The sequence below is a fragment of the Thalassophryne amazonica genome, chromosome 1 (assembly GCF_902500255.1).
Source record: "Thalassophryne amazonica chromosome 1, fThaAma1.1, whole genome shotgun sequence".
In the NCBI taxonomy this organism is placed as follows: Eukaryota; Metazoa; Chordata; class Actinopteri; order Batrachoidiformes; family Batrachoididae; genus Thalassophryne; species Thalassophryne amazonica.
The window spans coordinates 114847879-114875459 of record NC_047103.1 but is presented as its reverse complement, the minus strand read 5'-3'; the positions used below and the strand labels follow the sequence as shown (position 1 = coordinate 114875459).

General features: G+C 41.7%; 1 protein-coding gene across 2 annotated transcripts in view; it reads left to right on the top strand.

Annotated features, from left to right (window-relative positions):
* The window catches only part of nlgn4xa (neuroligin 4 X-linked a), a 641760-nt gene that overhangs the window by 498812 nt on the left and 115367 nt on the right, over positions 1-27581 (top strand). The window lies entirely within an intron of this gene.

Below are 27581 nucleotides of genomic sequence, written 5' to 3'. Positions count from 1 at the left end.
TCAGCTGCTGATGTTTGCAAATAGATCTAGCAACAGGTGTATGAACCAGCTGCGATTTTACACATTTTGCACACGATTCCTGCTTCATGCGCACGTTATGTGCAAATCGACCCAATTCACACTATGTGTGAAGGGCCCCTTAGATTCTATCCCACACAGACTGTCAAATTAACTCTGAAATCCACCATATGTTGACATTACAAACAACAAATGAATTGTATTTCTAACAAGAATTACTGTGTTGGCCTTTGCAGCTGATTTCTCCAGCTCTGATATGCAAAAATCATTTTATATATTTCATTGTTGCTCTGCGCCAAGCTTTTCTAGGAGCCTTCCACTGCCCACCAAAAGTAAATAACAGTGCACAGTAATGGAAAAAGTTTAAATGCTCCCCATTAGACTGGTAATTATCTGGGTAATAAAGTTGTCGCAAGACAAAACTGCAAAACGTGTATTGTTGAACATGATGGATTGCATTCATCAAGGCAGCAGTGTGGCTATGTGAGCTGTTTCCTGTGAATTTTTAAGACTTTTTAGAAAGTAAGCTAATCCTGCAATGGCATCTGACCATGGCAAAAACTTTAGATGGAAATTTAATTTATATTTTTGTTTCATTATTTTGAGGTGCATGCACTTATTTGTGTTTTGCCATGTCCCTATGGAACCATGCAATGTCTCAAAGGAGTGCATGTCCACCAGTCTCTACATCATGTGGCTTATGAGATAGGTGAACTGTTACACTGCCACCAGCACAGTGCAAAGGTGCTGACAGGTTGGGGACCAGCTGCATCTAATTCAGCAGGTGGTACCCAGGATGGATATCCATGATAGAGTAATTTGTTGTTCAGTGTCTTGATTCAGGATATTTTGGCAATGACAGGGATAAGTGGGCTCAGATCTTATGACCCTTTGGATGGAGGGCAACCCCACAACCCAGTGATCTATGGTGTGAGATAGGAAATGAATGTTAATTACTGTTTTTTTTTTCCTCTGTCCAAGATCCTGCCTGGAGGAACAGTGGTTCTACTGGCTGTGCATGTTAGATGACGTAAGAGAGTGAGTGTGAGAAGGCACAAACAGGACCAAGTGGTTCCCCTAATGCCTTACAGGCAGGAGCAGAGGAGTGGCAGGGGGGCATGAGTGCCTGCTGTGAGTTAGTGCCTGTTAATAGCACATCTCAAGGATGTATTCATCCAGGACTAGGACATGTGGTATCAAACTCTGAGCTATTTGAATTCCAGAATGTGCCTATAGGATAACGGATGATGCTGTGATCAAAAAACTGATGAAGTGAAAACACTGATCAGTTGTACTCCATTTTACAAGGACTCTTGTTTGCCTTTTGAGTCATTAGTCATTGTGAGAACGTGACTCCATACATATATGATTGCTCAAGTGCAACATTTATCTCTGCATGGTTGAAGATTTATTGTTGTGCTGTTGCTTTATTTTGTTGTTTTATTTTTGTTGGCATTGCCAAAACAGATGTTCACCCCACTGAGTCTAATCTGGTTGAGATTTCATCCCACAATCAAGAAATAAGCTCTGGGGGGAAAGTTTCAAACCTTACTTGTGTGTAGTGCCTTGAGGTGATCTGACACAGCACTAGATTGTTGTAGTACAGACTGCTGTATACTCAGGCCAAACCTGAATAAAAAATGAAGCTGATAGCAGAATGTCCACATTTGTCTTTATCACTAATTACTAAAATGTCATTCTGAGTGTGACTCATTCTCTGCTGTCATCTGAAATCTAACACATGATGTGACCTTCAAATGCCTTGATGTGGGCTGACGTGTTTTGACAGCTGTGCTGTGTTTGATCACTGATATGCTTCATGTGGCTTTTGATGCTTTGCCCTAATTAGATGTCAAATACAAGAAAATGCTTCATTTTTGATTCTTGTGCTTACCTTCCCTCTTTTGAAATGATGGTGTGCAGTTCGGCCCTACCTCATGGCTGTTAGAATATCTGATCAGTAAAATGCTTGAGCATGGCTGAGGCTGAACTGTTCTTGTTGGAGCATTCCAGACTTTACCCATCTTTCCATCTTTCCCTTTGACAATTTGCTCTGGACACCAAAGGAGAGAGTATCTTCAGGACAGACAGCATAATTAAGTGTTGTAACTATCACATTGTCTGTATACACTTGCTCTTCCCACTGACAAAGCATAAATCTTGCTTAAAAAGAAATGTCCAGGTTTCATTCATCATTGTATCCATAATTATAACTATCAGACCCATGAAACTGAAGAGCTCAAGGCTTTCTAATGTGTGGGCTACAGAAATAATCCACTTATAGTTTATTTGTCATGGACTGTGTGGATATTTGTTTGAGCTTTTGTATCAAAAGAATGATAATTTTTCATAATCATGGTAACCACCATGAAGCAGAGAAAAGTGCCTTTAATGAGATAAAGTACCAAGACTGCAGCGCGCACACTTCAAAATACACATTACCACATCCCGATGGCAATGACATCTTAGTGCTATAAAGTCTCTGACATCGTGGTTTCAAACTGAGTGAAATCAACTTGTAGTTTATCATTGCCTTGAGTGTCAATCCGGCGCTGTTCAGACATGCCTCTCTGTGCTTGTTTAAATGGCACAAGTAAACCAGTGAAGCCTTGAGGAAACCCACACAGACACAAGGAGAAAATGTAAACACATAGAAAGGAACTGGACTGGGGAGGGATGGTAAATAAACTGCATTTTTGAAGCACTTTTCCATCTCATGCACATGCTCAGAGTGCTTTATACTCCAGTCACACATATGCCGATTGAGGCTGAATGGTGTCACAATGGCACATCCAGCCACAATCAGGAAGTGTTGCCCTGCTAGAGCTGTTGCTGCAGTAGAGCCACTGCTTCTTCGCGTCGAAATGAGCCAGCTGAGGTGGTTCGGGCATCTGGTAAGGTTGCCTCCTGGTCGCCTCCCTAGGGAGGTATTCCAGGCACATCTATCTGGGAGGAGACCCTGGGCAAGACCCAGGACCGGGTGGAGAGATTATATCTCCACCCTGGCCTTGGAACGCCTCGGTATCCCCCAGTCAGAGGTGGTCAATGTGGCAGGAGAAAGGGAAGTCTGAGGTCCCCTGCTACTGCTGCATTTCCTTTGCCCTTCCTGGCTGGGGTCCAGTGGAGGTGGACATACGTGGCACAACATGCCGGCAGGGTTTGCCGTGACCGATCCATGACAACATTATTAAACATGAAACTTACCTCCAGCATGAAACCAGGATCGTTTCACAGTGCAGGGCACGCATGATCCAGGAACCACAGCCTGTGGTGAAAAGCCTTTCACCCGGCTGCTCTGTGCTGCAAACAGCCACGGCAAACATAAATCCCATGTGATAATCCAACTGACAACACAAAGTTGTGTTGTGCTGCTGAAGTGAGCAAAAAAGAAATTAAAGCTTGCTGGAAAGGCTGTGTCTGACGCATGGTGTGAAAGCTTGGTGCACTGCCAGCAAAGTTTCAGCAAAGGTGTCCAGTGGCTGGCAGTGCGTGCATATGCACCCCACACACTCGCGCATATCTGTGCCCGCGCACATGCTTAGTGGCATTCAGCCATTATGAACACACACAAAGTTGCGTGATCATTCCAGCATCTGTTCTGTAACGTGCATGACAATGACGGCTTTGACACATATGGCATGACTCCGGTCCATATGTTGGTTGTACTCCGATGTTCAGTGCTGTCAGGTCCTTTGCAAAGGGAGGACACAGCGCTGCCTCCCACTCCATCCCGTGTTTGCCATCCAGATGTTTGGACATCGGATAGAGTTCAGCGCCTTTTATGGCCATCTGACAGCAGTCCGTGTCATATAAACTGTTGTCTAAATACACTTTGGATGTAATTGTGCAGGTGTGGATGAGGGAGTCTGGGTGGGATCCGTCCACATTCTACATGCCTCTTTCCTTCCCAGCTGTGTCCGGATTATGGCCATATTTGCCGTGTTGGGCTCGTTCCTGCAAATTCTTGCTACGTGTGATGGGGGCTTTACAATGATGCCTCAAGTGCGCCAAAATATGACATTCTTGATTTCCTGATTGAAAAACCAAGTCCACACTTGTTTATCAAGCCTTCTTCTCTGTGCCACTCCACAGGAAAGCTTTATAAATGGTGATATATCAGACAAACTCTGCACTGTGCACAAGTTGTCCAATCACAGCCACAGAACCCTATAACTACTTCAGAGTTGTCATGGTTGTCTTGGTGGCTTCCTTCACGAGTCTTCTTGCACAGTCACTAAAGTTTTGATGAGTGCCTTTTCTTAACACATTTGCAAAACACTACCATGGTGTTTGTATTTCTTAAGGATTAATAGAAATGTAATTGAAGCTATTCAGTGACTTAAAAATTTTCATGTATCCATCTCCTGACCTGACTTAAGAAAACTGGCTGTAAAAGTGGTGATTTGTATTTAAAATAAACCATATATAATTAGTTTGTCTAATTACTTATGTTCACTGAAAAGGGAGAAATGTGTATTAAAATAATTCCTAAATGGTCAAAATACATTTGTTAAAACCCTGGAAACAATACTGACAACTTCAATCACATTTTCATTTTCATTGAAACTAATTAACCTAACTGTAAGTGTACAACAGTTCAGTATCTGTTATTACAATGGACAAATTTCCACTTTTATTCAAAACCCAAACATCTTTGTAGTTATTTAAGATGGACTGGAAGCATATTTTGTAATACAGCACATATAAAAAAGGAAGCATTGATCCGTGTAAAGCATTTATCTGTGTTATTTGGGTCTGGTGTAAACACCAGACTTCTCCATTTTCACTGTTTGTTGTTGTGGTTCCAGCCCGTCTCCTGACTGTGGTGGAAATTCATCCAGTTTATTTCCACACACAACATGACAACACAAGGGTGAGAGTGCAGAGGGGAGCACATTAAAAGGCCTCTACGTCAGCTTTATACCCATAATTGTTTTACTGAGTTAGCCAACAGTATCACTGATGTGCAGCATTGTGCATACTCAGGTCCAAGGTCAGCCTCTTTTCATTCCTTCCTCTACTCTGTCACAGCTCCAGCTGACTTGTAAACTGGCTCCCTCAGTCACTAACTCTCTCATTCCCTGGCTGCCTCCCTGAGGGCCCCTTCACACATAGTATGAATAAGTACAAAATGACACATTGTTCATATTTGTTGAATAGTGAACAATGCATCATTATTAGTAGAAAAAGATCAGTTAAGACCAATACTGCACTGTACTGCACCAATACTGTTTTAACAACTATAAAAAACATAAACAGCCTTCTTAACATGGTTATCTGTGCTCATGGAAAAGCAGCAAATTGCATTACAGATCAATTGTCAGTGCATGTGGGAACCATCGGTTGATGCCTCAAAAGGTCAAGTTTGACAGTCAGTGTCAAAACAGCAGTGTCCATATGTTTTTATTCTGTAAAGTGAGTTGCACAAACTGAACTAGGTGTTAGAAACATGATTGTTTAGCTGGCCATTAATTTTGAACAATGTTAGCCCATGTAAGGGCTAACATTGTAAGGGCCCCTTCACACATAACACGATTGAGGCAGAATGGCACACGAAGGAGGAGTCAAATGCCACTCGTGAAAAATCGGAGCTGCCTCACATGCCTCTGCTACAACTGTCGTGACAACCATTCGTGCATACCAGTGGCTGAAAGACAGTGAATGCCCTGCAAGTGTCCATTTGACTCCTCTCTCTGCATGTGTCGGACAAATTCCAGGTGTCGCACACAAACATCCAACACTGCTCGTTGGACATTTAGAAAAGGCAGGGCTATTTGTTCTCCCAGCACAAGAGTAGAGAGCAGGCGACCACATTCGAGCTGTTTGTGAAAATGTCTAAGTGCAGCACGAATGTGGTGTAACCTATTAACACACATGGACGTGACTGTGCCAACCCCCCCATGTCCATGTCATTTCATTACTTCCTGGTGTACGTCTAGGTAGAGTCTAAGTCTGCTCTTTATAAAAGGAATTGAGTATTATAAATTGCGGTCTTTTTTTTTATATTTTGCAAGCATGCATGACACCGTCACCCCTGTATTGTGCATGCCTCTCTAACTGTGTGTCCCTCCTGACAGCAGGTGGAATGTGGTTCCCCATTTCATTTTTTGATTGCAGATTTTCTTCCGGTTTCCGCGTCTTTCACTCAGTGTTATGTTGTGTGTGAAGGGGCCCTTACACTTGTACCAAATCAACATCAACCACCTCAGCTCTGCTGTGGCAACCCTGAGCGAAAAAACGGAGGAGTCAAAGGGACTTAATATTGTCACATTTCAGCTCCTATGTTACTTCATGGGTTAATGTGGGTGGGGAGGGAAGGGTGGGTGGGTGATTGGATGTCCATTGGTTAGGGTTGGGTATCGAGAACCGGTTCTTTTCGAATATCATTAAGAAATGATTCGATCTACCAATATCAATAGCTTTTTTGCTTAACAATTCCCTTATCAGTCCTTCAGAGCACCCATTGTTTTTGAGGGTGTTTGTCGGGAAAATTATCATTTCTCTACATTAATTACAGACCCTGCAGCGCCTCTGTAATCAACCGTTTCTGCAGCGCAACACCACTTTGAAATGTGAACCAATGAAGCAATGCTTCAATCCACTAGCTTGTTGGTTCTTTGATTCACTGCTCTTCAGAAACGGAAAGTCTGCTTCTTAACCCCTCTCAAAGCCATTAAAATATCGTGAGTCACTTTTGTGTGGATTAAAGTCACTAACTGTGACTCATGTCTTGCAGTCAAGAACTGAAAATCGTTCTCCGTTCCGCTGCTCCAAATGCTGCACGGCTCTCTGCTGAGACAGAGTCCAGTCGGAATTAATAACTTCAAAATGACACCTCTTACGCTGTAATACAGGCAAGAAACTACAATCAACTAAAATGTTTTTTTTCCTCCTAAAATGAGATGTTCTGCATTCTTTATAAATTACATCCTAACGTGCAGTGCAGCACAGCTGCAAGAGCTCAGCTCAGAGGTATGGAAACACATTAATGCCAAGAATGTCTGAAAGGAAATGCTTTTGACAATAAGTACAGATTTTGTTTATTTCTGTTTATGTCCAGAGATAAAGGATCCACCATGTCGAGTTTATTATGTCCAAAGTTTAAGGATCCAGTGACCAATTTCATATTTATTTACTTTAAGACTCAATGAAATGTTGTTCAATTTCAATTCAGTTTCTATTTAATCAGCTTATAAAGCGCCAAATCACAACAAAAGCTGTCTCAAGGCGCCTCACATAGAACAGTTCAAAATAAAAAATAAATAAATAAATAAAATTAAAAATATTCAAATACATAATTAAAAACAGAAGTAAAAGAATAAAACAGAAAAAAATAAACTATTCATAAGACAGAGAATAAAAATAGGGTTTAAGCCTTGACTTAAAAATGTCCATGGACTCCAACTGCCTCACGGTCGCAGGAAGCCCATTCCACAGATGCATGATAAGAAAAAGCTCTTTGACCCGCTGACATAGACAACCTGTAAGGTCTACTTTTAGTACACAAAAAATTCACAAGAGGTATTGATAAGGGAATCGATAAGGAATCGCATCGATAAGCGGAATCAATAATGGTATCGATATCGATAAAATCTTATTGATAACCATCCCTACCCTTGCTTTACTTAGGTGTAGCTGAATCTGTACATGTAAGTACAATGGTCGTGTGTGTATGTAAGAAAAAAAAAAAAAGCTCTCCCAGTGATGGACACTGGAAATGCTGTGATGCATCACACAGGTAATAGTGGGAAATTGTTATTCAGTTATCTGTGTTAACTGCATCTGTCCATGTCAAATAAACTATAAATTAAATAAAAAGCAAACATTTCTCCATTTTCTTCATATTTTCTTTGCTGTTATGTACTGAAATTGAAAGAACTTCATTATAAGATGGCACTTTACCCTGTGAATGTTTTGTGCTGTTTCACTTTGAATCAGACCATTGATATTGATTTATTTATCTCAGATAAATGTTGCACAGTAATGTGCTATTGGATTTGAAGGACATCCTGCCGGTGTTAAGGTACTGGTAAAAAAGTCATTTTAAATTTCAGATGAGATCATTTGTAGAGACTCCCTCAGTTGTCAAAATGTGCTCCTATTGACCATGGTAAAAAATAAATACATATCTCCAAAATGCCAATACCACATTAAGTTGTTTAAAACTGTTGTAGAGCATCACGTCAATATTTACAATTTTCTAATTTTTCGAGCTGTTTCTTCTCATTTCTGCTTTGCATGATGCATGATCACATAAGTACATTCTGTTCTGCATTATATATATATATATATATATATATATATATATATATATATATATATATATATATATATATATATATATATATATATATATATATATATATATATATATATATATATATATTTTTTTTTTTTTTTTTTCCCCTCTACATAGCCAAATCAGACTTCAGATGCTGATAATTAACTGAGAGCAGAAAAGCCACCATCAGGTGAGCTTAAAATCCCAACTAAAAACATAACTGGAAGAGACAGTTGACAGGGTCCATGCATGATTTACACAATTCAATCAATGACCAACATGAGCCTGGCAGATGCACATTATACTCATTAAAATGAGTATAATAAAATCTTCATTTGTATTGTGCTCACACCATCTCAGTGTCACCTGAATTTCCCCCCCTCTCGCTCCCTCACTCACTCTCTCTCTCTCACACACACACTGCATTTCCATCTGCATCAATACTCACATTCACCCGATGTCAGGGTGCTGCCATACAAGGCGCTCACTACACACCGGGAGCAATAGGGGATTAAAGGCCTTGCCCAAGGGCCCTTAGTGATTTTCCAGTCAGGCAGGGATTTGAACCCATGATCTTCTGGACTCAAGCCCAACACCTTAACCACTAGATCTTTACCTCTCCTATGACATTTAGATGTCATGTTTTTCTATTTCCCCGAAGTTAGAATATTATTGGTTTTCTTTTTAGGTTGCATATGAAGCCACAGCAAACAATACTGTTATATCTCCAATGGTGTGGACAGCTCCACCTCCAAGTATAACGTACTTGCAGTGCATCCGGAAAGTATTCACAGCGCTTCACTTTTGCCTCATTTTGTTATGTTGTAGCCTTATTCCAAAATGGATGAAATTAATTTTTTTCTTCAAAATTCTACACACAGCAGCCCATAATGACAACATGAAAAAGTTTTTGAAAGTTTTGATAATTAAAAAAAAAAAACTAAGAAATCATGTTTACGTAAGTATTCACAGCGTTTGACAGGAAGCTCAGAATTGAGCTCAGAGGCATCCTTATTTCCTCTCATCATTCTGGGTATGTTTCTACAGTGTAATTGAGTCCACCTGAGGTAAATTCAGTGAATTGAACATGATTTGGAAAGGCATACACCTGTCTACATATAAGTTTCCACAGTTGGCTCCTGCATGTCAGAGCACAAACCAAGCATGAAGTCAAAGGAATTGTCTTTACTCCTGTGGGACAGGATCATCTGAAGGCATAAATCTGAGGAAGGGTACAGAAACATTTCTGCTGCTTTGAAGGTCCCAATGAGCACAGTGGCCTCCATAATCTGTAAATGGAAGAAGTTCTGATCTACCAGGACTCTTCCTAGAGCTGGCAGCCCATCTAAACTGAGCAATCAGGGAAAATGACCTTAGTCAGGGAGGTGACCAATAACCTGATAGTCAGTCTGTCAGAGTTGCAGCATTCCTCTGTGGAGAGAGGAGAACCTTCCAGAAGGACAACTATCTCTGCAGCCATGCACCAATCAGGCCTGTATGACAGAGTGGCCAGACAGAAGCCACTCCTTAGTAAAAGGCACATGGCAGCCCACCTCGAGTTTGCTAAAAGGCACCTGAAGAACTCTCAGATCAAGAGAAACAAAGTTCTCTGGTCTGATGAGACAAAGATTGAACTCTTTGGCATGAATGCCAGGTGTCATGTTTAGAGGAAACCAGGCACCATCCCGACAGTGAAGTATGGTGGTGACAGCATCATGCTGTGAGGATGGTTTTCAGTGGCAGGAACTGGGAGACAAGTCAGGATGAGGAAGATGAATGCACCAACATTCAGAGGAGACATCCTGGATGAAAACCTGCACCAGAGCGCTCTTGACCTCAGACGATGGTTCATCATTCTGCAGTACAATGACCCTAAGCACACAGCCAAGATACCAAAGGAGTGGCTTCAGGATAACTGTGAATGTCCTTGAGTGGCCCAGCCAGAGCCCAGACCTGAATCTGATTGAACATCTCTGGAGAGATGAAAATGGCTGTGCATCAACGCTCCCCATCAAACCTGATGGAGCTTGAGAGGTGCTGCAAAGAGGAATGGGCAAAACTGTTCAAAGATAGGTGCACCAAGCTTGTGGCATCATATTCAAGAAGACTTGAGGCTGTAATTACTGCTCAATATCAACAAAGTATTGAGCAAAGGGTATGAATACTTATTTATTTTTAATAAATTTGCAAAATTTCAACAAAAAAAATTTTTTTTCATGTTGTCATTATGGGGAGTTCTGTATAGAATTTTGAGGGAAAAATGAGTTTACTCCATTGTGGAACAAGTGAAGTGCTGTAAATACTTTCCGGATGCACTTTAAACCTATGTAATTCTCATTTATGTCACATCCTCTCCAGTCATGTGAATGTGAAGAGAATATATTTGGACCAGAATCAGTACCTATGTGCCTCTGCCATGAGAACATGCATTTGAACTTCATTGCCTTCAAATGCAAGGGTGGTGGGGGATTTCCATTGCAGCTGTGCTAAATTCGGGTGTGACATTGCATGCCTTCTTTGAAATGGCAAACAAAACATTTTCAAGGCACATTCATTTTTATTTGATACATTTTCAATAAATAACATTTGCAGTTAAATTGTGTGCATTTACCTAATTTTGCACATAACTGCAAGTTGCTAACACTAGAACTACCGGATTGTTGCCAAATGGCACCTTTCATGACCAAGGTGGTTCCAAATGGCACTGCTGGGATAATTTACAACTCATTAGTCCACCTTTTCTTATGTAAGTGCAGCCATTCAATCGGAATGTGGCAGTACCAGAGTGACCGGCAGTTTGAGCCTGTAGAACGTTCAGTTTTTAACCCCTGTATTATTGTGAGACATAAGTTTATTATGTTGCGGGTCATTTTGACCCATATTGTTTAAATCCACTCAAAACAGTCAAAAATGAAGTTAAACCAATCAGAACTTTATTTTAGGTTATACAACCATTTTGAAGAGATGAAAAGAAGAGATATACAATTCAAACACTATATCAAAGAACTCCTGTTTTCAATTTTTCCCTCTTCATGAACACTTTTTTTTTTGTTTTATTTAACTTGCCCCATTTTCTCAGACTTTCAATGTTCAACGTTTTCCCCACATGATGGACAGAATGTGACTTTGTGCACCTCACACAACAGGTACTTGTTTTATTGTCATCTTAATAGGGACAGACTTGGCATCTTTTATGTTTCTTTGCACCTGTATCCAAAGGATCCACTGTGGGTTGGTCAGATGCCCTTCCCTGGACCTTTGCGATGAAAGCTGCAGCTGCTGAGGATTGAGCTGGCCTGGCCTGGTTCTGGATCTTGGGAGTGACAAGTGCTTTGCCTAGTTCTTCCAGGAAAAGTCGACGTCTGTACAGTTTGCCGGCATTCCACTGCTGGTTGATCTCAATCCACAGCACATAGGCATTGTACACAGACACGTCCACAATGTTGTAGAAAACCACCAAGGGCCAATGGGCAATGTTGCGCTGGCAGCTATATGTTGCTGTGACTTTGTCAAGATTGTCAACTCCTCTTTTGGTGGAGTTGTAATCCAAGTTCATCTGCAGCTTCCTGTCCTCTCTCATGCTCAGAGATGCATCTTTGTGCATCGTGCTCACCACAAGAACATTCTTGTTTCTCTTTGGGCAGTAAGAAACAAGTGTTGTTTTCTCTGTGAAAGCAAATTTGAGGAATGCAGCGGTCTTCCTTGCATCTTCAGAATCTCACGAGGAAGTTCTGGCTTATTTTTTCTGACTGTTCCCAACATACTCAGCTTTCTCTCCTGAAGTTCATCTGCAAGATGGTACGAGGCAAAGAAGTTGTCACATGTTATGTTATGACCTTGCAGCCCTTCAGTCATCTCCAATACCACACACATTCCCTGATTCTTCTCAGGTGCTCCTCCAGGTGGCTTTCCAGTATATATTTGCAGGTTCCATGCATAACTGGATTTTGCATCAAAGGCTGCCCATATTTTGATGCCATATTTCGCAGGCTTGTTTGGCATATACTGTCGGAAAGGACAGCGTCCTCTGAACGGAATGAGCCGCTCATTGACAGTGACATTGAGGCTAGGATTATATAATAAAGGCAGGATTTTGACCCATTTATCCCAGACATCTCTGATCGCTGCAAGCTTGTCTCTCTCTCCCATTGACCAGCTTTGGTGTCACAGTTGTCAAATCGGATCACACAAGAGATCATGTGACATGTCTGCAAAGACACTGTTGCTCGGAAGATTGGCCTTCCATTCTCTTCATTCCATAAACTTGCAGTTGCTTCGCTCTTTGACCTGTGTACTCCAGCTAACACCAGAATTTGAAGGTAAGCATGCAAGACAATTGGATCCAGTGACTTCCATTTCTCTTGAAAAACATGCCTCCCCTCCAAGTTCGTCATGTCGAGGATTATCTTGTTACAGCAAATCTTGTCGGACCAGGAGTCACTTTGATGACATTAGAAGATGACAATCTGCCTCGACTTTGGTGTGGTGATGTTGACCATTTTATTTCACTGTCTTTAGATGTCCATGTCCCCTGTGTGGATGACAATTGTTGGATTTCTTGGTTTTCATCTGATGAAGGGTCACCGGCAGACTCATCCTCTGAATCCTCCTCATCGTGGGAAAACTGACAATTTGGATCATCAATAACATTGTCCTCTGGCTCTGAAGGATCCTCCGTCTCTGAAATCTCTTCCTCTGCTTCACTATCCCAGTTCATAAGCTGCAACAAAACGTCTTCAGATGTAAATTGTCTGGAGCTCATTTTTGGTGTATTTCTCAAAGAAAGGGCATGGAAACATTGACAAGAACAGGGAAGAGAAAGTCCCTCTTCCACCACACCTGGTTCTGAATGGCTATTCAGAGGCAATCAAAATCAAGTAGAGCAAAGAGACATGTTTATTTTGGATTTGAACAGCCACTTTGTGTCTGGGTCAAAATGACTTGCAACATCATCTTTGTATACAAACTCTGTCCAGACACTCCACAACACATCAAAGTGTTCAGATTTTACACAGCAGTTCATGACCCTAGATGAGGAAAAGTCATAAAATTTCATGGGAAAAAAGTGAGGATAACGTGCACTTTGGCCAACACAAAAATTGAAATAGGTCAAATTGACCCGCAACATAATACAGGGGTTTTAAAAAGTGGTGCAGAGGAAGAGATTTCAGAGACGGAGGATCCTTCAGAGCCAGAGGACAATGTTATTGATGATCCAAGCTTGAGCAGAAAGCTCAAACTGCCAGTCACTCTGGTACTGCCACATGAGGGCCATAAAAGATAAATAGACTCCCATCCACCCCCCCCCCCAATCCTGAGGATGTCATCAAGAAAGCCTGAGTACAAAAAGTATAAAGCGGTCAGAATTCTAATTTTGATTAAAGCTCCCCATGTCATGAATATTCAGAATATATATAGTTTTTAGGGCTACATATTATACACTCAACAAAAATATAAACGCAACACTTTTGGTTTTGCTCCCATTTTGTATGAGATGAACTCAAAGATCTAAAACTTTTTTCCACGTACACAATATCACCATTTCCCTCAATATTGTTCACAAACCAGTCTAAATCTGTGATAGTGAGCACTTCTCCTTTGCTGAGATAATCCATCCCACCTCACAATTGTGCCATATCAAGATGCTGATTAGACACCATGATTAGTGCACAGGTGTGCCTTAGACTGTCCACAATAAAAGGCCACTCTGAAAGGTGCAGTTTTATCACACAGCACAATGCCACAGATGTCGCAAGATTTGAGGGAGCGTGCAATTGGCATGCTGACAGCAGGAATGTCAACCAGAGCTGTTGCTCGTGTATTGAATGTTCATTTCTCTACCATAAGCCATCTCCAAAGGCGTTTCAGAGAATTTGGCAGTACATCCAACCAGCTTCACAACCGCAGACCACGTGTAACCACACCAGCCCAGGACCTCCACATCCAGCATGTTCACCTCCAAGATCGTCTGAAACCAGCCACTCGGACAGCTGCTGAAACAATCGGTTTGCATAACCAAAGAATTTCTGCACAAACTGTCAGAAACCGTCTCAGGGAAGCTCATCTGCATGCTTGTCGTCCTCATCGGGGTCTCGACCTGACTCCAGTTCGTCGTCGTAACCGACTTGAGTGGGCAAATGCTCACATTCGCTGGCGTTTGGCACGTTGGAGAGGTGTTCTCTTCACGGATGATGCGAAGGAGATGTGTTGCACTGCATGAGGCATATGGTGGTCACACCAGATACTGACTGGTATTCCCCCCCAGTAAAACAAAACTGCACCTTTCAGAGTGGCCTTTTATTGTGGGCAGTCTAAGGCACACCTGTGCACTAATCATGGTGTCTAATCAGCATCTTGAACACTTTTTTTTTTGTTTTATTTAACTTGCCCCATTTTCTCAGACTTTCAATGTTCAACGTTTTCCCCACATGATGGACAGAATGTGACTTTGTGCACCTCACACAACAGGTACTTGTTTTATTGTCATCTTAATAGGGACAGACTTGGCATCTTTTATGTTTCTTTGCACCTGTATCCAAAGGATCCACTGTGGGTTGGTCAGATGCCCTTCCCTGGACCTTTGCGATGAAAGCTGCAGCTGCTGAGGATTGAGCTGGCCTGGCCTGGTTCTGGATCTTGGGAGTGACAAGTGCTTTGCCTAGTTCTTCCAGGAAAAGTCGACGTCTGTACAGTTTGCCGGCATTCCACTGCTGGTTGATCTCAATCCACAGCACATAGGCATTGTACATAGACACGTCCACAATGTTGTAGAAAACCACCAAGGGCCAATGGGCAATGTTGCGCTGGCAGCTATATGTTGCTGTGACTTTGTCAAGATTGTCAACTCCTCTTTTGGTGGAGTTGTAATCCAAGTTCATCTGCAGCTTCCTGTCCTCTCTCATGCTCAGAGATGCATCTTTGTGCATCGTGCTCACCACAAGAACATTCTTGTTTCTCTTTGGGCAGTAAGAAACAAGTGTTGTTTTCTCTGTGAAAGCAAATTTTGAGGAATGCAGCGGTCTTCCTTGCATCTTCAGAATCTCACGAGGAAGTTCTGGCTTATTTTTTCTGACTGTTCCCAACATACTCAGCTTTCTCTCCTGAAGTTCATCTGCAAGATGGTACGAGGCAAAGAAGTTGTCACATGTTATGTTATGACCTTGCAGCCCTTCAGTCATCTCCAATACCACACACATTCCCTGATTCTTCTCAGGTGCTCCTCCAGGTGGCTTTCCAGTATATATTTGCAGGTTCCATGCATAACTGGATTTTGCATCAAAGGCTGCCCATATTTTGATGCCATATTTCGCAGGCTTGTTTGGCATATACTGTCGGAAAGGACAGCGTCCTCTGAACGGAATGAGCCGCTCATTGACAGTGACATTGAGGCTAGGATTATATAATAAAGGCAGGATTTTGACCCATTTATCCCAGACATCTCTGATCGCTGCAAGCTTGTCTCTCTCTCCCATTGACCAGCTTTGGTGTCACAGTTGTCAAATCGGATCACACAAGAGATCATGTGACATGTCTGCAAAGACACTGTTGCTCGGAAGATTGGCCTTCCATTCTCTTCATTCCATAAACTTGCAGTTGCTTCGCTCTTTGACCTGTGTACTCCAGCTAACACCAGAATTTGAAGGTAAGCATGCAAGACAATTGGATCCAGTGACTTCCATTTCTCTTGAAAAACATGCCTCCCCTCCAAGTTCGTCATGTCGAGGATTATCTTGTTACAGCAAATCTTGTCGGACCAGGAGTCACTTTGATGACATTAGAAGATGACAATCTGCCTCGACTTTGGTGTGGTGATGTTGACCATTTTATTTCACTGTCTTTAGATGTCCATGTCCCCTGTGTGGATGACAATTGTTGGATTTCTTGGTTTTCATCTGATGAAGGGTCACCGGCAGACTCATCCTCTGAATCCTCCTCATCGTGGGAAAACTGACAATTTGGATCATCAATAACATTGTCCTCTGGCTCTGAAGGATCCTCCGTCTCTGAAATCTCTTCCTCTGCTTCACTATCCCAGTTCATAAGCTGCAACAAAACGTCTTCAGATGTAAATTGTCTGGAGCTCATTTTTGGTGTATTTCTCAAAGAAAGGGCATGGAAACATTGACAAGAACAGGGAAGAGAAAGTCCCTCTTCCACCACACCTGGTTCTGAATGGCTATTCAGAGGCAATCAAATCAAGTAGAGCAAAGAGACATGTTTATTTTGGATTTGAACAGCCACTTTGTGTCTGGGTCAAAATGACTTGCAACATCATCTTTGTATACAAACTCTGTCCAGACACTCCACAACACATCAAAGTGTTCAGATTTTACACAGCAGTTCATGACCCTAGATGAGGAAAAGTCATAAAATTTCATGGGAAAAAAGTGAGGATAACGTGCACTTTGGCCAACACAAAAATTGAAATAGGTCAAATTGACCCGCAACATAATACAGGGGTTTTAAAAAGTGGTGCAGAGGAAGAGATTTCAGAGACGGAGGATCCTTCAGAGCCAGAGGACAATGTTATTGATGATCCAAGCTTGAGCAGAAAGCTCAAACTGCCAGTCACTCTGGTACTGCCACATGAGGGCCATAAAAGATAAATAGACTCCCATCCACCCCCCCCCCCCAATCCTGAGGATGTCATCAAGAAAGCCTGAGTACAAAAAGTATAAAGCGGTCAGAATTCTAATTTTGATTAAAGCTCCCCATGTCATGAATATTCAGAATATATATAGTTTTTAGGGCTACATATTATACACTCAACAAAAATATAAACGCAACACTTTTGGTTTTGCTCCCATTTTGTATGAGATGAACTCAAAGATCTAAAACTTTTTCCACGTACACAATATCACCATTTCCCTCAAATATTGTTCACAAACCAGTCTAAATCTGTGATAGTGAGCACTTCTCCTTTGCTGAGATAATCCATCCCACCTCACAATTGTGCCATATCAAGATGCTGATTAGACACCATGATTAGTGCACAGGTGTGCCTTAGACTGTCCACAATAAAAGGCCACTCTGAAAGGTGCAGTTTTATCACACAGCACAATGCCACAGATGTCGCAAGATTTGAGGGAGCGTGCAATTGGCATGCTGACAGCAGGAATGTCAACCAGAGCTGTTGCTCGTGTATTGAATGTTCATTTCTCTACCATAAGCCATCTCCAAAGGCGTTTCAGAGAATTTGGCAGTACATCCAACCAGCTTCACAACCGCAGACCACGTGTAACCACACCAGCCCAGGACCTCCACATCCAGCATGTTCACCTCCAAGATCGTCTGAAACCAGCCACTCGGACAGCTGCTGAAACAATCGGTTTGCATAACCAAAGAATTTCTGCACAAACTGTCAGAAACCGTCTCAGGGAAGCTCATCTGCATGCTTGTCGTCCTCATCGGGGTCTCGACCTGACTCCAGTTCGTCGTCGTAACCGACTTGAGTGGGCAAATGCTCACATTCGCTGGCGTTTGGCACGTTGGAGAGGTGTTCTCTTCACGGATGATGCGAAGGAGATGTGTTGCACTGCATGAGGCATATGGTGGTCACACCAGATACTGACTGGTATTCCCCCCCAGTAAAACAAAACTGCACCTTTCAGAGTGGCCTTTTATTGTGGGCAGTCTAAGGCACACCTGTGCACTAATCATGGTGTCTAATCAGCATCTTGATATGGCACACTTGTGAGGTGGGATGGATTATCTCAGCAAAGGAGAAGTGCTCACTATCACAGATTTCGACTGGTTTGTGAACAATATTTGAGGGAAATGGTGATATTGTGTACGTGGAAAAAGTTTTAGATCTTTGAGTTCATCTCATACAAAATGGGAGCAAAACCAAAAGTGTTGCGTTTATATTTTTGTTGAGTATAGTTTGCATGGGGTGGAATTAGAATTGACCACTTTATACCAACCAATAATTTAATGCCTTAATCTATTCTCTTTATCTATTTATCTATTACAGAATTCAGCTTTAATCATTACTGCCAGATATAATCTATAGATCTATTACAGAATTCAGCTTTAATCATTATTGCTAGACATCTTAGACAAAAAGAACTTTCACTTTAATTCTTTATGGTTACTGGACTAATGCTTTAATTTATTCTCTTCTTCTATTCTCTATGATTCATTGATATTTATATTTACTGTTACCTATCTTTTGTGTGTAATTTTGTTATAAATTTGATTGCAAAACAAAGTCTGCATGAATGACTTCAAATGTGTTTGTCTTTTAACCAAGTATTTCCACTTAGTTTGGGGAGTCCACCTCTTATAGTTCTGCTGGACAAACTTTAGCCCATTAAATATTACATTTGTAAGACATCAGCATTACAAAACAAATGACTGGCATTTGGCCGCTATCTAAAACAGGTTAACCCTGTTTTTTGTGGGAGCATTACAGTGCCACATACAGGCCTGGTGTATGTAATACAGCTTTAAATGAAGCCTTGAGGCAAAGAATTTGCATTGAACATTTTTTGTAATTGAATTATTCTAATTACTCGATTAATGGTTTCAACCCTAGTCTTTAGGATTTTCCTGTTGGTGTAGGTGGTCAGCTTAGTTATATGCATAAGGTATTTTCAGGACAGGCAGTTTTTAAATGGGGCATTGATGAATTTTCATACATGCATTGTGGTGAGGGATGAAATCTGAGTGAGAAAAATGAGGGAACATGTCATGGGTGAGAAATGAGAGAGGTAGGGGGCAGAGGTGAAATGAAAACAGGAGTGCCAGGGCCTGTGGTCATCCCACAGGGTGCATGAGACTGCCAGGGGTCTTCTAATCATCTTGTACTTTCACCCCGTCTTCCCTTCTGCCAGATCATAAAAAGCGTATCTACTCTGTATCAAACACTGAGAATCTACCTCTCTTCTTTTCCTTTTTTTTTTACCCACAGACTGTCATCCCGTTCATCATTTACAGTGAGTCCATCTTGGTCACTGCATGGGGAAAGGCTGCTGCCAGGCCTGGCACTGAGGAGTGGCACTTACCAAGTGGCAGCATTTAGACAGCCTCATAATGGGTTTAGGCATATTTACTAATTTGTCAATAAGTTTGTGATATGGCTCAAGCTGCCAAGCTGGTTGGTCTGGCACTTGACCAAATGGAGTCTCTACTGACAGTCAATTACTAGAGTCAGAGTTAAAATTCTATTCAACCACTGCATACTTGACTTCATTGCCTGAAGCACCAGACGTCTCAGAGGCTGACAAATTATTATTGTCCTGGAATTTAATTATTCTGAGATTTTTTTCTCTGCAGAAAATAAAACATTTATTGGAGGATTGTTGCAATATGAAAATCATATATATTATAAAAATCACATAACATCTCCATCCATCCATTTCTTCCGCTTTATCCGGAGTTGGGTCATGGGGAGCAGCAGCTCAAGCAAAGCCGCCCAGACCTCCCGATCCACACACACCTCGCCCAGCTTCTCTGGGGGAACCCCAAGGCGTTCCCAAGTCAGCCGAGAGATGTAGTCCCTCCAGCGTGTCCTGGTTCTTCCCCAGGGCCTCTTCCCAACGGGACGTGCCCGGAACACCTCTCCAGCGAGGCATCCAGGGGGCATCCGGAAAAGATGCCCGAGCCACCTCAACTGATCTCAACAGATCTCCATCTGGAGGTTTAATCCAGAAAGTCCAATACTGTAACCAGGCTATTTTTATGAATAGTGCAGGATTATTTTCATAAAACTGAATATTTGCCAGGGCAGCACAGTGGTTAAGTGGTTAGCACTGTTGCCTCTCAGCAAGAAGGTTATGGGGTCGCTTCCCACCTATGGCCTGTGTGGAGTTGCATGTTCTCCCTGTGTTTGTGTGGGTTCTCTCTAGATGTTCCAGCTTCTTCCCTCATCCACAAGCTAGTTGGGTGAATTGGAAACTTTAAATTGACTGAGGGTGTGAATGTGACTGTCTATATGTGGCCCTGCAATAGACTGGTGTCCTGTCCAGTGAGTACCCTGCCTCACACCCAATGACTGTTGGGATAGGCTCCAAATCCCCTGTGACCCTTTATTGAAGTAAGGTATAAAATTAATGAATAATTGTCAGATGATGACACAGACATTTCACCCTGGATGTTTTCACATGTAAACAGCTGTAATCAAAGTATCCTCCATTTTATGTGCATTAAAAACAAGTGTTCACATTAGGCCAAACCGTATACACTTCATACACTGCAACACTGCATGACCTTTAGAAGTCAGACATTTATTGTTTTCGGTTGATCTTGTACTCAAAATAAGTGAGCAGAAAAGTGTAGAGGGCCAAAAAAATGGGAAAGAAACAAAATGCTGTTTTCTTGCATAACCAGGTACACTAACAAATTCAAACTAAAGGCCCTGTCACACCTTGACGATTAAGCCAGTGTATGCCAACTGAATTAAAAAACACTGACATAAGTCCAATAAGTTAAGGGTAAGTTTTTTAAAAGTTTAGAGCAAGTTGAAGCATGTTGAAACACACTGAAGCTCGCTCGCCAAAAAATTTTGGGCATGCTGAAAATTTTCAACACATGCCAGCATGCGGGGCGTAGGTTGTAGGAAAGTTATGTGATTGTTGCCACACATTTCTTGTAATTTACTCGTACGTCTAATGCTATCCATTAATGATGTCCACTGATTGGCTGAAACCTGCAGTCCTCATGCGAACAGACTGTTTCATTCACACATGAAAAAAAAAAAAGTCTAACCCGTTCATTTCAGTCCAGTTCACCATCACAGACAAACATGAATCCACATAAAGTTCCTGATTTTTGAAAATGATGTCTGAAAATACTTTAATCATGGCTGGAAATGCAGTGTTTTAAAGCAAGTCCCTCTGTGGTTTTTCTGCTGCAGGTGCGTTTCTCATGCCTGTGTTGTGCACTGATCACACAGAAGTGCTGTAATGATTTAAACTTTTAAAGCGGCATCACTGTGATGTTTTCATCAGACAACCTGATCGATTGATGAGGGTGATCACGCCTGATGAATGCGCTGTTTAAACATTTAAAGCGGCGTCACTGTGTGATCACCACACTGACAGATCACACAGCACTTCATTCAGATCACACCTGATCACGGTCAACTGGCACTTAAGTTTAAAGCCCCGTTTACATAGTACCGGTAAGAGCTCCCGGAAGCATCCCGGAAGAGTTTTTAGGGATCACATGCCGTTGTTAACGCCGGCGCTAGGGGGCGTGGCTTAGTTCCGGCTTTACTGGGAATCATCGAAAAAATTATTCAACATGTTGAATAATTCCGGGGGCGCTCCTGGAGAAGACCGGAGAATTTGCATGACGACGGAGACAACGCGAACAACGGCGTTTGATACTTTTTAATCGCCGTTTCATCCTTTCTCTTCCTGTAGTGCCGTAGTTTACACCGCCATTATTCGGGGGCTGGCGTTGTATCCATAATCAACGGTGTATAGAACGGCGACAGAGGCGGTCAAAACGGCGGCCCTAGCGGACAGTACTCCATTCTATACGCCACCTCCCGGTTAAAATGGCGTTCCAGTATAAAAAGTATAGCATGAAAAGAAGAAACAGAAGAAGAAGAAGAAACAGAAGAAGAAGAAACAGAAGAAGAAGAAGAAAAAACAGATAATAATAATAAAAAAATATATATGATCCTGGAGTAATGCTGGATTTACCCTGTTTGCCTGGGTAAAAACCTGGGTATTAACCAGCGGTATACAGGGCTTTATCGGCGTCAGCAGAACACCGCCATTCTCACCCGCGTCTTAACCTGCGATTGTAAGGGATAGAACTGGGTATTAACCCCCGTTGCCTGATGTGTGCCGGATGCTACGGCGTCAGAACATCGCTTTATTTGGTAGATTTAGCGGCGTTTTATCCGCCTATTTGCAGATAGTACAGCGGTCAAAACGGCGGCAAAGTGCTCAACCCCTTTCCACCGCGAAAACAGCCGGAACTACCGCGAACTTTGGTCTACGTACTACCTGCCGACTAAACCATCTATGTGTAAACGGGGCTTAAATCATCACAACATGTCATTATTCAGGTCTGTGATGATCTGATCAGGAAGCAGCCAGCACTTTCAACATTTAGAGTCACAGCCCTCCATTCATTCACAGCAGTGTTTTCCACAGCCAGTCCACTCATCAGCATTCTGTACACAATGAAAGTGGTCCACCAAGATCAAAAATGAAAATAAAAAAAATAAAATAATGAAATTACTCTGTTTCTGACGTGCACCACGCCGTATAGTACCAACCCGAACCACTGGGTGGAAACGGGGCTGTCAGCATACGCTGGATAATCATCAAGGTGTGACAGCTGTGTTAATTTATTAGATGTGTGGCAGCATGCGCCAAAGTTTTTAATACCGTCGGCATATGCAGGTTAAATCATCAAGGTGTGACAGGGCCTTATACCATCTCAGAAAATGATTCAACTTTGATTACTTGCAGCAAGATTTGAAACTATAAGTCAGCAGCATGAATGAAAACACCCTCACTATGAATATGAAGTGGGCACGTTAGATGGACTCTCAGTCAAAATTTGGGTTTCAACTTCAAACTGGAGCACTGCGCTCATAAAGTGCAAACCTGCACCAACACAAAATGTACATCAAATGGGCTTTTCAATATTAAATTCAAACGTCCATGAAATCCATAATCCGGATCAGATCCGGATCAAAATTCGTCAGGCGATAGTGAGTGTCGGTTTGCACCTCACTTTTAAATATTAGCGTGATTGGGCATGTTTCTTTAAGCTATAATTTGCATTAAATAGGATTTTCAATATTAAATTTAAATGGCCACAAAATGTGCAATCCGAATCACATTCGGATCGAACTTTGTAAGTCGATAAAGGATACCATGTATATAATGCTCTCATATATGAAAGAAATTAAATCTTTTTTGACAGTTAAATTGGGGCTTTTTCATGATTTTTTTGAAAATTCATTCAGTGTTAAAGGATAGGGATTTTTCCAGTTTTACAATATATTTTCCTGACTCTGGCCTTGACCTATGTGTGTGTGTAAAATTGTGGGTTACAGGCTGTTCACAAACAGACAAATAAACAAAAATAGGGGTAAAAACTGTCAAGATCTGTGATACTGCTGCTAACTGCAGTTCATGATGGTCCTTGGTAATTTGGCTTGAAAAGTGCCCCACTCACAGTGCAGTCACAACACAAGTTAGACATTGATGCAATGCCTGTAAAATTGTTTATTCATGTTGACAAGGCTACGCCACAATACACACACAGCAACAGCCCACCTGTCCAGGGTGCAACCTACTTCTTGCCCAATGCTGCTGGCTGAGATTGACTTTGGCCTCCCGTGACCTGAACCTGGAATAAGCAGATTCAAAAAAATGGATGGATGAATGATGTATTTTCATTATGTAATATGAACTATATGTTGCGACCTGGAAACATTTGGAGAGATGACAGATAAAGCACAATAAAAAGCACTTTAATTTGATTTTTGTCCATTAGTATTTTTTTTTAATTATTATTATTCTGCTTTATAGCTTAATTATTCAATTATTCCGAAAGGAGTAGATGATAGTGTGATGAGTGACAGTGTACATACTCGGTGTGTGTAGGTGTGCGGCAATTGTTGAGCTTTACCTTGAGATGGTGTGATTGAGTGAACTCCCGCTGCCTCCAGAAAAAAAAAAAAAAACATAAAAAATGTATATGTGCAGCACCAGGGAGAATGACATTGCCAAAATTAAGATTGCAAGAAATGCTTAGGGCCCCATCACACCAGAGCATGAATGCTGTATGAACCACACAAATTGAACAACAAACAGAATTCAAGCTGCATTCATATGGGACAGAGTTCCATATAGCCATGTATGAGGAAGCAGTCACACAGAGCTGTATGCCTGCCATACGAATATTTCCCAGTTTGAATGCAGCACAACAGCAGTGTGCATGTTCTACATTCATGCTGGCTGTACCAATTTGGCGTATTTTCCTAAGTGCCACACAAATGCTGTCTGAGGAATTCCAATGCAGCTCGAATTCAAATTGCACAAATGACGTTTGAATGTCCATTCATATGACAGTAAGAATGTGGTATGACTGCAATTTGACCACCGCTCGTATGTTTTCCAGCACGAACAACACACAAATGTGCCGACTGCTGTAGGAATGATGTAGGAGGCATTCGAGTGCACTTTGAATGCAGCACGAAGGTTGCGCGAATATCGTTCGAACGTCAGTTTGTACGGCATTCATGCAATTCATGCTCTGGTGTGACTGGAGTATTACGAATGAATGACGCTGTTGCATTCAGCTGTTAATATTCATCACTCAGCAAGATGCTGTCATGACACCACCAATTGTCAGAGTACATCAGTGCTTGCACGGGTTCCCTCTGGTTGCTTCGGCTTCTTCCCACATCCAAAAATATGCAGGTTAGGTGAATTGGAAACTTTAAATTGCCCATAGGTGTGTGTGAGTGTGAATGTGCTTGTCTAGCTATATGTGACCCTGCGATTGATTGGCATCCTGTCTAGGGTGTACCCCGCCTCACACCCCATGACTGTTGGGATAGACTTCAGCCAACCCCCATGACCCTTGATTGGAGTAAATGGGTCTAGAAGATGGATGGATGGATGGATGGATGGATGGATGGATGGATGGATGGATGGATGGATGGATGGATGGATGGATGGATGGATGGATGGATGGATGGATGGATGGATGGATGGATGGATGGATGGATGGATCATGGGGCCTCCCAGCCATAGCTACTGTATAAATGTTTAATATGAGATCCTCTCACAATAGGACCCTGAGCCCATGTACTAAGTTTATTTTTGATATATCAGTGCTTTGTAGTGATATGAGCTTACTTCCCAGTTGGCCACTTCATGGCCAAGTTCAACTGGATGAACACTTTGAAAACGCAAACACTCATATAGATAAAACTGAGAGGCTTTGTCTTCATACCAACTATGCCAATTTACGCACAGCGACCAGTGAAAGTGAGCAGACTGAGCAGGGCCTCTGATGACAATCTCACATGCTCAACCACAGAGTGTGTGAGTTTTAGAGATGCTCCACTCCTCATCACCTGTGAATGTTATTGAATAAGCCTGTGGCAAGCTCTCTCGTTCCAGCGTAAAGCACTGTTTACCATATCAATGGAGCGAGAGGGGAGGGGCCGCTCCTCAGAGTGTAAAAAGCTGCTTTCAGAGCAGGACAGAACAGTCCAAAACACAGTAGAAGTAGAAGTTTGTGATGTGACCTTTGTGTAATAGCAGACAGAAATTGCTTTGAGATGAAGACAAACAAAATGTATCGACCATTTTGTATATATTGTTCAAAATGTGCAATTGTGTTTATTGTTTGAACCTTTTTGTTGTAGTGTTTCACACAACAGCCCAAATTACATTTATAAAGTGTCAAAACAGTTGTTTATTATAGTTTACTGTGTGTTTTGAATAAATGTGTGCGGAAAATTATTTTCCGCTGATTGTAAACCTTTATTACATTTATAAAACACAATTATAGCATATATACTCTGAAAGTACAGGTTGTCCTGAAAAAAGAGAGACATAAAACTTGATTGTGGGATGCAGGGAGAGCTATTAACAGCAGTAATAAAACATTTATGCCAGGTGAGTGAACTGTCCAAAAAATGCCGTCGGACCCCAGAGGGTTAAGTATGTTTCTTTTCTTTTCTTTTTTTTTTTTTTTTTGGTGGTTTTGTGTTGAATTTTGTAAATGAAGAAAAGTGCCAATGTATTCAGAGTGGGAATGCCATCTAGTGTTCGAGAGATGAAACTCCATCCTCTGACCCAAGAGCAAATAAATTAAATTCTTTCACCAAAACATCAAATCTAGGCTTGCATCTTAGATATACCTTCCGGCAAATTGTACCTGTATCTTTGAGATCTGTACAATAAATGTTTTCAAAATTACAACATATCTGTTTTGTTTTTTGTTGGTTTTTTATGTATTTATTTTGAGCAATTTACCTTTGCTAAAGGACTCATTCAGAAACATGTGATTTTTACACTTAACTTTATATCACAATGTATACAATTACTGTGAAGGGATTCAATTTATACCATGATATGAATTTTAGGTCATAGTGGATCTGCATGTTGACTTGGCATGTTACACCTTCCTGGTGTAACCCTATATTACATGAAGTATGGGCAGAGGTGAGTTTGAACCGGTGTTCTGTCGAGATGAGGTGCGCCGTCAAGATGAGGTGCCTCGCGTAACTGCACATGTGCACTGAAAAAATTACTTGACGAAGTTTGCTTATTTTGATGGGCAAGTAAATGTATAAAAATCCCAGAAGAAGACCGTAGAGCATGTCTATAACTAATGTAAGCGCTAATCAATGTAGCAGGCGATGCTACAAGTTTACAAAGCCACATGCTGAGTAAAATAAAGCCTTTTAAGAGAAAGGGTCTGTGCTGATCGTCTGAAACAGACTTGTGCATTTAAAGTGAAGCACTGTGTTTCTATATATATATTTTTTAAAAACGTGGTTTGCTCCACTGGCTGTTCTCCACCTCCACAGATGAAGTGCACTTCTCGGTGGTGGGTACAGGAAAAAAAAACAAAATGCGCATGCGCAGTTGCACATCAAGCGAGTTGCATCATCTCTACATGTGCAGTTGCGCGACACACCTCATCTCGACGGGTGACGTCTTCAAATCTGGGGTAGAGTGATATGCGCATGCGCATGCATGCGCAGTAGCGCGACGCACCTCATCTTGACGTTCACCTCATCTCGACGGGACACCGGAAAACTTTCACAGTGGAAACAAGTGCACTTAACTGCTTTGCCACTACCCTGCATCCCAATTTCGGTAAAGATTATTCAAAATTTATGAACAGTGAAAAACTTTGAGGCTTTTCCCTGAAGTTCAATATGATAGAGTGATGTAATCCAGCACGTCATATATCCAAAGGCTCAAATGTGGAGGTGGTGAAGCGCTGGTGGTGCACACAGTAAGTGAAGAAAAATGACAGGGCTGTCCCCAGTATGAGTTCCAAATTTTTGTCAGCATGCACTGATGGACAAAGAACATTACTATACCCCCATCCCAGTCTAACACTCAGCAGGCAAAGCTGTGGCAAGTGGGGGTGCTGCAACCATATGACAAAAATATAACAATAAAATAAATTAAAAATACATTAAAACATTTCAAATTGTTTCCCTGTTGTTATTTACATTACAAAAAAATATGTTCAATGTTTTTGAAAAAAATATGACACTGTGGCCTATTTGGTAAGTGGAGTTGTAGCAATGGCTCACATTCTTTTTCAGCATCTG